At 48.7% G+C, this 13,289-nt stretch overlaps 1 protein-coding gene across 1 annotated transcript in view; it reads left to right on the top strand.

Annotated features, from left to right (window-relative positions):
- The window catches only part of LOC146232980 (transmembrane protein 132C), a 73,024-nt gene that overhangs the window by 28,298 nt on the left and 31,437 nt on the right, over positions 1 to 13,289 (top strand). The window lies entirely within an intron of this gene.

Genomic DNA, 13,289 nt, shown 5'->3' with positions numbered 1-13,289 from the left:
ATTAGCCAGTCAGTGTTTTACATCTTTTATTTATTACAATAATTTGGATGATTACTCAATGTTATGACTTACAGGATAGCGACAGCATTAAAAAAACGATTACCCCCTTAGACTCTGCCCCCTTTCCAGTCGAGAATCGTAAAGATCTGATTGTAACAAGTGTAGCGATGACTTTCAGAAAGGATAGCAATTTAGAGGTTTTGTGAGGAGGCACATTAAAGGATGGATTCAACATCCAGCAGCTCACGCTGTCAGCTCCACCCCCCCCAGCCTCCCCCCCCCAGCCTCCCCCCAGCCTCCCCCCCCCCAGCCTCCCCCCCCCCCAGCCTCCCCCCCCCCCAGCCTCCCCCCCGCGGTCTCCCCTGACTCAGGCATTGTTCTTCCCTCTCGGCACCAAAGGCTCACTCTCTCACACAAGTACGCCGTTAAATCAGTTTTTATTGATTTAAGTGAGGGAGTGGGAGACGAGAGCAGGCATATTTAGTCTAATCCCTGCCTGTTGGGTCGTGTTGGATAGACTGGTCTGTAATCCCCCCAGCTGTCCAAGTCACTTCACCGAGAGGCCCAGAGACGCCCGCCTCGCACTACAGACAAGGATCTATTTTTCTTCTTTTCTTTTTTTTCTCCCTTCTTTCTTCTTCTTCCCTTTCCCGTTGCCCCCTCGCTCCTCGTCCACGCACGATGGAGGGGATTAAAGGTGGCCATCTCATCTTTTCAGCTGTCATCCTATTTCTCTGCCTTCCACTCTTGCTGTTTCTTCTCCTCCTCCCCCCCCCCCCCCACCACCCCTCGTTCCTCCCACCTCCTCTCTCTCCTCTCCTCCTCCCTATAGGGGACGGAGAGATGAGTTGTGGCGGGGACGTGCCGGATCATTCCGCCCCTGCTCCAGTCGTGCTTCACCTCCACTCCTCCTTTGATCACGTGGAGGCGTGATTAACCGTCTCATTACCAGTGTCCAAGCACGGCTCACCTCCCCTCAGGTTGCCAGGCACGGCTCACCCCCCCTTAGGTTGCCAGGCACGCTGGACAAACCCCCCCCCCCCCACCGGCAGCACCGGGGTCTGTGCCCTTGAAAAGCTACCAGCTCACAACTCCATCCTCTTTCAGTCACATCAAGTCTATGAAGTGTATGAAGTCTATAGGGGGTTCGCCTAATGTTTATATAGTTGCCCATAATCACTTCTGAGGACTGCAACGGTGTAGAAGGCGCTCTATTCCGGACGCATGCTGTACAACAGAGTACAGAGGAAGAAGAAGCCACTGGCCAAGATTCAAGTGCTGGCTCAGCTTAATATCATGTGCCATCAAATCTCCCCCGTGCATGTCAAGATACAAAAACAGGCGTCCGCTAAAGTGGTCTTTTCAGTGGCGTGGTGGCATCCTGCAACCCACTGCACGTCACGGGGGATCAGCGCTCGCTTGAGGAGCCCAGGAACCCTGAGTCACACGCCAGGTGCCGGCCGGAGAGCACTCCAGGAGATTGGAGTCCCTCGCAACGCCGTTAAAGACATTTAAAACAACAACCGCCCACACGCTTCCCCCGGCATGTCATAACCCAGTCTAAGTGGAGCCCTCTCGCTCGGTCCCTCCACCACCCCCCCCCCCCCCCCACACCTCCACCCCTTCAGTCAAAGACTTGTGTCTGGACCCACTTAATTAAGAGGGTGTCGGCCCAGATGGATGTGTGTGGTGTGGCACCAGTTCATTAATCCCCGGTCCTTACCAGTGGGGCAGGGCTCGTGTAGAGCACTAACAGGATCTTTAAAGAGGCCGCGAGGTCATTAGCGACCCTCCCTGAGTCCCCGCCGCCAAGCCCTGTCACTCACCGTCTGACTGACGGGGCTGCCGTGGCGACAGGGTTGGAGGGGGGGGGGGGGGGTAGGGGATGACGATTTTGTTCCCTCCACAATTTGTTCTTTTTCTTCCTGCACTTTGTTTCACAGGAAACGACACGTCCTCCGCAGGATCGTTTGTCTTATTTGCGAATTTGCCTAAACCGCTGTCTTCCTGTCTGCTGTGAGCACAGTGTCCTGTGGACAGGACAGTAAGTGCGGACGCTCAGGGGGGTGGGAGGAGGGGGCGGGGAGAGGAAGAGATCAGTATGTATCTAAGAGAGTCAAAACACTGGGTAACGGGCTGCCGGCCCTACACTTTGCTGCTGCATAAATCAGAGCAGAAATGAAATGGGTCTATTACATTAGCACCAGAGTGGGCTGTTAACAGGACAGTCTTAATGATAACTGCCTTAATAATGAATCATGTCTCTCTCCAATATAGTCTTCATCAAAGCCAGTCTGGCATTTTCACCAATATAGGATCGTGTCTGGGCCTGCTCAATTGATATTCTCCTCTCACAATAGAGATGGCGTGTGATCAATGCTTCCCTTTCTCCCTGTCTGCCCAGTTGTGTCACAGCCTCCTCGTCATGAAGGAGAGATGGCTTTGCAGTTATTAGGTTCTGTAATGAATAGAGGATGGGCGAGCCACATACAAGTACATGCAACATTGTGAATCAGTCCCCCCCCCTCTCCCCCACCCCCCCAACCCTCCTCGCTTTCGAATCGGAGCCTGCCTCGGCTGAAAGCTCTTTCTGGAACATCCACGGACACACCAATCTCTCCCTTGATTACATCCGGCTAAAAAAGGCGTCGCTGCTCTCGTCGTTGTCGGCCAAGGGGAACCGCTATCAAGGACCTGCTCGCCTCCCCTCTTCCTGTGCCGTGCAGGAAGCTCCTGCTGCAGGCAGGATGGACAGTAAATACCCATCAGCCCTGAGAATAACAACACAGGAAGGGGTCGGCTATTAGAGACTCAGGAGAGCGTGTCGTCGAAGCGTTGTGGTCCTTGGCACACGAGGAGAACCCTCCCCCCCCCCCCCCCACAGCTCCCTGTGTTGGTGGCGAGGGGCGGGGCTGGTGAGCGGATGGGGGGGGTTGATGCTGCTCGGTGGCGCGGCGCTTCTGTGCTCTTGTTTGCCCCGCGCCGCCCAGCGTGGGACAGACACGCGTGCCGGAGGACGGACAGATTGAGGTTCGCATGTGGTCCCTCCTTTCTGCTCTCTCGCGGCGCGCTCATGTGTCGCGGCTTTATAAAGGTTTAGAGTTGATGTCAGAGAATATCCCGCTCTTAGAGGTTAATCCCTCGGAGGATTTTAATATGGCCTCACATTAGTGCACTGTGTTGTTGCTAACAAAACGACTGCTCGAATCCTCTCAATCCCAAATTTTGGACATGGCAGCGTGGTGTGACAGTAAAGACACTGCCGTATGAAATCAAAAAACATAAATAAGCCCAGCATGGTTTGGATAAGCTGGCATGGTTTTATTACTCAAACATACTCACATAAACAGATTTGTTTCCTACGTTGCTGCACCCCTTCCGGCATTTTCCAATGTGGTTTAAAAAGCCTAATACAATTTCCTTTAAAATTAGACCTACGGTGAATGCCGTTTTAGCAGGAGTCGGCTAAAACGAAGCGATTGCTGTGCCTAGCAACAGGTGGCATGGCACCTGACAGACAGCCGGCTTAAGCAGGAACTAGCATGTCTGTGGACACACGCTAATGATGAAGGACTTCCTGCTCCTTTGAGCTTGGTGTTTGGTCTTTTACAGCAAGGTAACGAGATAACTGGGAAGGGACGACTGTTAGATGACTGTTGTTCTGTCAGGAAGTGTCAAATCCACCTCTGGTTTCTACACGGACATGCCATGCCTTGTTTTCAGACTGTGACCAAACGTATTCGACCAAACCTGCATGCAAATGTTCCGTCGGGGCTGAGATGCAATGAGAGAGCCTTGACCTCTCTGACTCTGTGTTCAGACGATTGGGTTTTTGCGATGCAGTTCACAGCATGGTCCTTAAGTATACGACTCTAAAATTGCTTGTCTGGCACGAGGCCTGCCTCATTCCTCTAACATGTGCTGCAGAGATATTCAAATAACCCTATTAAAGGGTGGCCCTTCAGGAGTTTCAACTGAGGGACAGATTGAGGGACACGGTTGCTTATGGAAGGGGGAAAATTTGAGAAGAACGGCGACAAGGTGGTGAGGAAAGTGGTGCTTTTCGTCTGCGTGGCAGTTGGGGACCGAGGGGAACACACAGCACATCGAACACGGTGCAGCGAGCTCTCGTCTCAGTCGGAAGATTCTAGAATCAATCATCGGGGCGGAAACCAGACAGGAGAGACGGGAGGGTGGAACAGGTGGGAGGCTAAAAAAAGGCATTTGGGGGATAGAGAGTTTCTGTCCCGCGTTGAAGCACATCCTGTACTGAAGAAGAAACAGCAATGCAGGGGGTGTGACCTCCTGTGTCTCCATGACAACTGTTAACAAGAGTACAAATGGCCCAGTTGATGAAATGCAGTTAAAGTTACCCCCCCCCCCCCCTTCCTCCTTCTCCTCCTCCTCCTCCTCCTCCAACACCATCACCCACCCCGCCCCCTCGCTAACCATCTGAAGTTTAGCAGGTGTTTACTGCCGCTGACATGTAATCAGGCCATGAGCAGAGGCGGGGGCCACGGGGGCATCAGTGGGCTGCCCGAAGGCCCCCAGAATCTGTCATTAACAGGGCCCCCCGCTGCAGGCCCCTGGCCATGTTTACCAGCCTCCAGATGAGATGCCACACTTGGTACATGTCACTTCCTACACAAGGAGAACTCAGACTCTAAACTCAGACTCTATCTATCTATCTATCTATCTATCTCTCTCTCTCTCTCTCTCTCTCTCTCTCTCTCTCTCTCTCTCTATCTACGCTCTGTTTATCTTTCTCTCTCTCTCTCTCTCTCTCTCTCTCTCTCTCTCTCTCCTCTCTCTGTACTCTCTCTGTACTCTCTCTCTTCCTCTAATTTCTCTCTCTCTCTCTTTCTCTCTCTCTCTCTCTATCTATCTACGCTCTGTTTATCTCTCTCTCTCTCTCTCTCTCTCTCTCTCTCTCTCTCTCTCTCTCTCTCTCTCTGTACTCTCTCTTCCTCTAATTTCTCTCTCGCTCTCTCTCTTTCTCTCTCTCTCTCTCTCTCTCTCTCTCTCTCTATCTATCTATGCTCTGTCTATCTTTCTTTATATCTACTCTCTCTCTCTCTCTCTCTCTCTCTCTCTCTCTCTCTCTCTCTCTCTCTCTCTCTCTGTACTCTCTCTCTTCCTCTAATTTCTCTCTCTCTCTCTCTCTCTCTACCCTCTCTCTTTCTCTACTCTTTATCTCTCTCATGCACCAACACACACGTAGAAAACTCACTTTCAAACACTGAGAAAGACCTCACAGACGACTCAATAGATCTACTGCAGCATTAGAACCTTAAACGTTCAAAATCACATTTATCAAAATACTAGTTCATCATTTATTTAATTTAGGGCTGGCATCATTTCAACAACCTGAACGTTAACACACAGTCGGGTTTATGTTTGCTTACGGGTTTAAACACGACATTCTTTACTGTCACCAGGCTTCACACAGGTACATTGCCATGACGCTTCTGGTTTCTAAGAACGACACATACTGTAAGGTACATTTTGAAATATGCCTCAATCCATCATTACACCCTCATTAAACAGTCAGTTTCACTTCCTTCACGTGATTAATCCCCACACTGCCGAGATGCCTGTAACCAATGTTGAATTAGTGTGCCAATATGTAAATATTTGCCATTAAATTCCCTTTCTTTAATTAGTCTTCAGATTTCATGAGCGAGTGCTTCCAATTATGGATCAATGTCTCATTTCTGCCGAGGGAGCCGATGGTGGGAGGCAGATTTGCAGTTATGAAATGCTTAATAATGTCTTTTCTGCAGAGCAGAGAGCGCCAATTCCCCCACCCCCCACCCCCTCCACCCCCCGAATCGATGGACCACAATGCGCCTAATGTATACGGCTCACTTACGTGTTTCTGCGTTTGTACGTGCGTTTGTGTGTGTCCGTCCAAACACACGCCCTGTATGACATGTGCGTTTGTATTGATCCAGCTGACTACAAATACCAGGAATGACGCTTATGTTTGGAGAGGTGACGACAGAGTGGGCATCAGATGGTCCATCCACCAGATCGTTACAGTTGGGTTATTCTACTCGACTGTGAGACGACAACTGCATACGTGTGATTGGACGTCTTGCGGAACAGCCTGCTTCTCCTCCTGTTTAGTTGTTTTGCCTCAAAGTCGGACTGTAACCACAGCAGCTCTTACGTGTGTGGGTGCTTGTGTGTGTGTGTGGGTTTGTGTGTGTGGGTGTGTGTTTGTGTGTGTGGGTGTGTGTTTGTGTGTGTGCGGGTGTGTATTTGTGTGTGTGGGTGTGTGTTTGTGTGAGGAGGACACAGAGGGCTCTGCTTGGAGGAGCCTGGTGCCTGTCAGCCCTCTGGGGCCTGACTGGCAGCAGTGAGGCAGTGAGGCAGTGAGGCAGCCATGCCAGTGTGAGGCAGGAGTGTTTTCTCTCAGATTCAACAGGCTCCTCACTGCTACTGTTGTCCTCCCAAACACAAAGGAAGTGTGTGCTTGTGGGGTGTGTGTGCTCATGTGTGTGGGTGTGTGTGTGTGACTATTTGTCTCACCTCTGTTTCAAAGGTCTCCAGTGTACACTTGAATCTGAATGTTGTATCGCTGGTACCTCTCTTCTTAAGAAACCTGCACATCTCTAACCTCCTGTTTGGGAACATTACAAGGCTGGGTGGATTTGCTTTGTCTGTCACTGACCTCATTTAGAAACACACTATCTCCCAATCTACCCCCCTCTCCTTCTCAGGGACTCTCAACTAACAGGAAAGTTGTTAACCTTTCAGCAATGGGCCTCAGCTAAACAGTGGTTCTGATAGAGTACCATTGATCCCGATTGAAAGCCCCCCCCCCCCCCTCCGTCAATGAACCTTGTGTGTTTCTTCAGGGTCTGTTGGCCGGGAGAGGCTCATTAATGGAGGACGAGGACAGACTCTCCCAGTGTCACTGCTGCAGGTGCGAGGAGCATGCCTGGCTGTCACTTCATCTCACCCCAGCATCCATCTACCCCCTCCCCACCCCCTCCCCACCCCCCCCCCCCCCACCACGAGCCCCGGCACAGAGGATGTGAGCTCATCTGCAGTCACATGACAGATGCAGCCAAGCCCCTGCTGCTGCTGCTGCTGCTGCTGCTGCTGCTACTGCTGCTGCTGCTGCTGCTGCAGGGGTCAGTGTCTGCCTCCCCCTAGTGTGTGGATGAGTGCTGTGCCCTGCCTTGCGGTCATCCACGGTGGATGGGAGGTCGGGATTCCGGTGGGGCATTCGTGTTGTTGTCGCAGGTGCAGGAACGACCGTCCTTTGCTTGTGAATTAAACTGTTGGTGAATGACAGGGGTGCAGAGGTTGGTAATTACCACGGCGATTAGGTCCGAATGAAAACATCAGGGATTCATCAGCTTGAGGCCTTGAAAATGCTCTTCTGTTGAAAGTTAATTAGTTTCTGTTTGGATGTTTGGGAATGAGGAGTGTTTTGTCGATCGAACTGCAACGAGTGTAACATCACATAAGTTCATAACCAGTTCAGGAGTGGTCTTTGATCATCTCCCAGTATTCAGAGCAGGATGGTTTCTACAAAGTGTCAGTGCTATATTTTTAACCACCTTGGAATATAGGTCACGTAGGAATCCAGTATCTTGGGTCTGTTTTTTTTGTAAATTGTGATAGAGGGGAAGACATAACCTCACACTAGTAGTCCGGTACACTAGTGTCTCAGTAGAGCTCCAGCCTTAAACTCAAACCAAGCAGCCGTGGAGGTATTGTACACTGTGTTACTCCATCTACCGATGGGTCCCTTATCAAGGTCAGTATTTATAGACACTAGTGGAGAGAGAGACAGAAACACAGACTGACATGAAAAGAGAGAGAGAGAGATCTGAGTTTGTTAGTAGCAGAATGCCTTTTGGCTAATAGGCAGTAGGATTTTCTCTTTGTGTTTTATACACAATTGAGAGAAGCCCTTAGTACAGTCGTACCCATGTTTAATTGTAATGCTATAATGAATACCTTGTCTGTTAATGCCTTTTCTCCATGTACATGTCTTGTATGCTAGGACAGGACTAATACATTATTCATTTTTTAAAGAATCTGTTGCATATTCAAACCTCTCTTTGATAATAAGTTACTCAGTAAGCTATTCCAAATCTAATTGGCAAATCCTTTTACATGTTTTCAAAGAACAAGATGAGAGAGCAAAATGGATGGACATTTTTTTTCCTCTCTCTGCTTGTCTTGTTCAGAGCAAATACTTGCCTCTTGCATCTTTTTTTATTGTAGAATTGTGACACCTGTTTTTCAGCTAAATATTGGGTGCAAATATGTAGTCATGTAGACCATAGACACACATGTAAAAGTTGAATACAACATAAGCTTAGATGTTAAACCATCATGAAAATAATGATTTCACAATTACAATGTTGAATTCAAAATATTGTACCTTTGGCAAGTTGGTTTTCTCAACAACAATTTTTTTTCCTCTCTCTGCTTGTCTTGTTCAGAGCAAATACTTGCCTCTTGCATCTTTTTTTATTGTAGAATTGTGACACCTGTTTTTCAGCTAAATATTGGGTGCAAATATGTAGTCATGTAGACCATAGACACACATGTAAAACTTGTATACAACATAAGCTTAGATGTTAAACCATCATGAAAATAATGATTTCACAATTACAATGTTGAATTCAAAATATTGTACCTTTGGCAAGTTGGTTTTCTCAACAACAATTTTCAAAGGCAAATGGAACAAAGCATATGTGCACTACTTACAGTAAAGATAGTGACAGTATTCATCATTGCGCTTGCCTGCTGTGTTGCAGTGCTGTGCATGCTTGCTGCGTTTGAAAGGCTTGAAGATGTCCCATTGTACTTCAATTCTGACATCTCAAATGGGAAATTCACTTCTGCCTGCAGCTTTGTATTCTTCACATTACTACGGCAATCTTTGGTGGATTTTTTTTCTTCTTTCAATTCAATATTTGGGTTGTGTCAATGGGGGCTAAATGCATGGTAGGAGACTCACCATAAATCATTGATATGAGTTCTGCTTTTTGGAGGAAATGATGACAGCATGAAGGATGCTTCGGCCCGTTTGACACTTCCTCATCTCACACGTCAGGTTAGAGGAAAACACTCTGATGTGTCTAAAAACACTCTGATGTGTCTAAAAACACCAATATAAATTTAAACACAAAAGTAGACAGCGTGAGAGAGAGAGAGAGAGAGAGAGAGAGAGAGAGAGAGAGAGAGAGAGAGAGAGAGAGAGAGAGAGAGAGAGAGAGAGAGAGAGAGAGAGAGAGAGAGAGAGAGAGAGAGAGAGAGAGAGAGAGAGAGAGAGAGAGAGAGAGAGAGAGAGAGAGAGAGAGAGACAGAGAGAGAGACAGAGAGAGACAGAGAGAGACAGAGAGAGACAGAGAGAGACAGAGAGAGAGAGAGAGACAGAGAGAGACAGAGAGAGAGAAGGGGAAAGAGAGAGAGAGAGAGATAGTAACACACTGTACACATACTTTCCATTCCTCTCCCCGGTCTTACCCCTCACCCCCCCCCTTGTATCCCTGATCTTCCTGTCAGACATCAGCCAGTGCAGCTCCTCTGTTCCTGAAGCGTCACTCTGGAGTGACAGCGGTGGTCTTGACACTCTGATGTTTACCTCCTGCATGTCATCACCTGGGTTTTGCCAGCTGAATGACATGTTGCTCCTCTACAGCAACAAACCACGCGACAGAGCTCAGCCATCATTTCTATCCTCGTGGTGACATTGCACAATATTCTGTCCTGTAGAGAAAAAAATATGTTTATTTTTTGCTTGACAAACCTGACTCCGATATTTAAATATCGTTTTTTATATATCGTGTATTTGTTGTCTTTCTACTAGAGGAAAACAGGGGGTGCTCCAAGCTGAGGCTCGTCTCTCCAGTGGCCACTAAGGGTTATATTTCACTCTATAACCAGAGGATCTAAAGCATTCAGCTAGCTACTGTACACCTCAGTGATATTTATCACTATTATTCTCTTTCCCGTCTCCCTTTTATGTGAGGGTGTTTCAATGGGAGTGTATATCTCTTGTCTTCCTTCCCTCAACTCCCCTTTTCTGGACAAGCTGAATGGAAATGGTCCGTTGGGTATAACACAATATTCTCAGTCTTTTTTTCTCCCTTTTTTTTGTTGCCCTCCTCCTCCTCCCCTCCCTCCCTCTCTCTCTCTCTCTCTCTCTCTCTTTCTCTCTCTCTCTCTCTCTCTCTCTCTCTCTCTCTCTCTCTCTCTCTCTGTGACTCTCTCTCTCTCTCTCGCTGTCTCTCTCTCTCTCTCTCTCTCTGTGACTCTCTCTCTCTCTCTCGCTGTCTCTCTCTATCTGTCTTTCTTCTCTGTGCCTCTCTCTGTCTCTCTCTCTCTCTCTCTGTCTCTCTCTCTCTCTTTCTCTCTCATGTGTAATAACAGTGATTGTATTGAACGGAGCTGCCTCAGTCTGTAGTGTGTGCAGTTTGTGGTCAAATCAAATGTATAGACCTTTTTACATGCAAGCATGTCACAGAGGGCTTCACATACGCCCATAGAACTGCCCCTCAGTGGTGCCATAATGCACAGGCTACACGCCAAGCCTCTCGTCTCTTTGCTTAGGTTTCAACAGAAGACCCAAGTATGCACTCTCAGGATTTAATGATACTGATGTATCCATGGTAACACTTCATGTCGAACAACTTTGTACTTTAAAAATAAATAAATACTTTTTATTAATATCGATTTTAATTCCTTTTTCTATGTAATGAAATGCTCGTGCCCTTGGTTCCTGCAAGACTCCCCCGGCTGTAGTCAAGCGCGGAGAGATCTGGTGTGTGTTAGTACTGGAGTGGGCTGTGCACAGACTCAAGCTCCTACGATGACGAGCTTCCAGTCTGCGCTCCCATGCTAGCAGGGAGATTGGGTTTCATGCTCTGACTGTTGGGGTCCCGTTTGACAATGCACGCCTAACAAGACCACCTCACCTCTGGGTTGACTGCGTGGTGGGAGCAGCCCGGTCTAATACACTTCTGACTGGCTCCCCTCCGGCTACGAAATGAAATTCCCCTGCAGCTTTAGTGAAATTTCAGCCGGGCTTCACTTGCTATTTACCTTTACAAGTCCCGTCTTTTTACTGTTTCCAACCTCATTCCCACCGATCACCTCCCACCCCCAACTCCCACCCCCCGTCTCCCACCCCCCTCCTCCCACCCCCCTCCTCCCACCCCCCAACTCCCACCCCCCACCTCCCACCCCCCACCTCCCACCCCCCTACTCCCACCCCCCACCTCCCACCCCCCACCTCCCACCCCCACCTCCCACCCCCCACCTCCCACCCCCCTACTCCCACCCCCCACCTCCCACCCCCCACCTCCCACCCCCACCTCCCCTCCCTGGCAGTTGGTCTGACTAAAAGGGCTTTCAAACAGGAATTAATCATCTTCCTTTGATGTATTATTATTGTCATGGCCGACCAAATTGCAGACACACTCGAAGAGTGGGTAAAAGAGGCAAAACAAAGCAGGCCGCTCTCTGCGCTAAGCAAGCACCCGGCTGTGCCCTTCCTGTAAAGTACATGCACTAGCTGAGACCTGAATCAAGGTGCTTGAGCTTGCAAGGGAAACCATTTTTTTTTTGTTTTGTTTGTTGTTGTTACATTTAGCAAATGAACACCGCGTTTAAGTGGCTGCAGACAAACGATCGACAGTGGGTTTCGCTCGCTGCCTTTAAGCAGGGCGTTCCAGAAGACAACGCGATCCGTCTCTCGTTGGGCCAAGAGCAACATGCCCGATCCCACGTGACTTGCGTAGGTTTGATTTGCCACGGGATGGACGCGAGGAGAAAATGACAGTTGTGCCACCACTTGGCGTTGGAGAGCTGTTGCATATTTATGACTGTTGGTGGCTCTGCACACTGACAGGCTGGGTGACATTGAACGACTGTGAAGATCTGGGAAGCACATACCAATCAGCAAACAGGTGACTGGTACCGGGAAATAAGCACAGGCCCCCCCCAATGTAATTTGTTGCAGATTGTGTCAATACTATTCGGTCAAATGTCATTGGGATGTTATTCCTGCTTTTGAAATTGTTATGGCTACCAACTGTAAAGCAAGGTCATTTTTGCGATATATTTATCCTTCAGAACGTATTTTGGACAGATTATCTTCCGTGAGTGTGGTTTGATGCCCCAAATAAATGTGACAGTGTGTGTTTGTGTGTGTTTGTGTGTGTGTGATGCAGTTGGTTGGAATATTGTTGTTCCGCCTCGACAAGCCGAGGTACTGCAGTTTCAGGGTGCTGTTTTCAGGCACCAGTGGAGCCCTAAATTTGATTTGATTATTTTTTCCCCCCATCACAAGAGCTTTACAGTGTGCCAAACGCCTCCCCTCCCCCCTTTGCTGCTACAGAGCTGTGCTGTGTTGTGGAGTAAACGTCTCCTGTTGTCCCTGCTCGGTGCAGGACGTGCCCATCTCCCCACCTCGCCCGGCTTTTCATTCAGCTCACCTCCCAACCTCCTGCCAGCGGCCACATCATTGATGATTTATACCAGTCCTTCTAAAACCTTTTCCGTCAAATCTTCTTTTGCAGATGAAAAGTACTGTTGCCCCCCCCCCCCCCCAGATCCCTGACTAGATAAAATGCAGGCACTTTATTTCCGTCTTTATCACCAGTGTCCTCCCTACTCCCCCTGTTCCCCTGCACCAGCTGTGCCCCCCCCCCCCCCCAGCCCACCTTCCCCCTGTAGTTCCTCAGTGCTTCATCTTAGTGTACAAACCCTTAATTGGAGAACCACTGCTTCCCCTTAATGTTCGTCTTTGTTTGCACAAATGTTCCCGCAAACCGAGACAAACGTTTCCTCCCAGATAAGGTCATTTCATCACTCTTACAGCATCGCATCAGGACTCAAACTGATAGGACCCGGGCCTTTTCAAGATGGGGCAAAACAGATAGACACTGCAAATGTCAACACACAGACACACACACCCATGCACGTCCTGTAATCCTCAGCGGTAAGACAACGGGACTGGAAGCCCCCATCACATCAGGGACTTGGAGTGCGACAGTGAGACAGTGGTTCTGATAATAGGACAATAGAACCCACTTTCAATTACAGGCTTCCTCCAGAGGGAAACACAGGAGCCCACATGCTGCAGCAGAGATTTTCTTTTTCATCGGTTTACTCTATGACATTTAAATCAGGCTTAAATTTCATAGCTAGTATGACCTGCTTTAACCAGAATAGACTATTCTTAGCTGTAGCTAAAATATCAGGTAAAAGCTTATGGGTTCTTGACAGTGAAAATAAAGGATGTTATTGCAGTT

Source organism: Hypomesus nipponensis, chromosome 24, assembly GCF_054491055.1.
Source record: "Hypomesus nipponensis isolate SF chromosome 24, ASM5449105v1, whole genome shotgun sequence".
Taxonomy (NCBI): Eukaryota; Metazoa; Chordata; class Actinopteri; order Osmeriformes; family Osmeridae; genus Hypomesus; species Hypomesus nipponensis.
The sequence above is the reverse complement of the archived record's forward strand: the minus strand, read 5'-3'. Positions and strand labels throughout refer to the sequence as shown.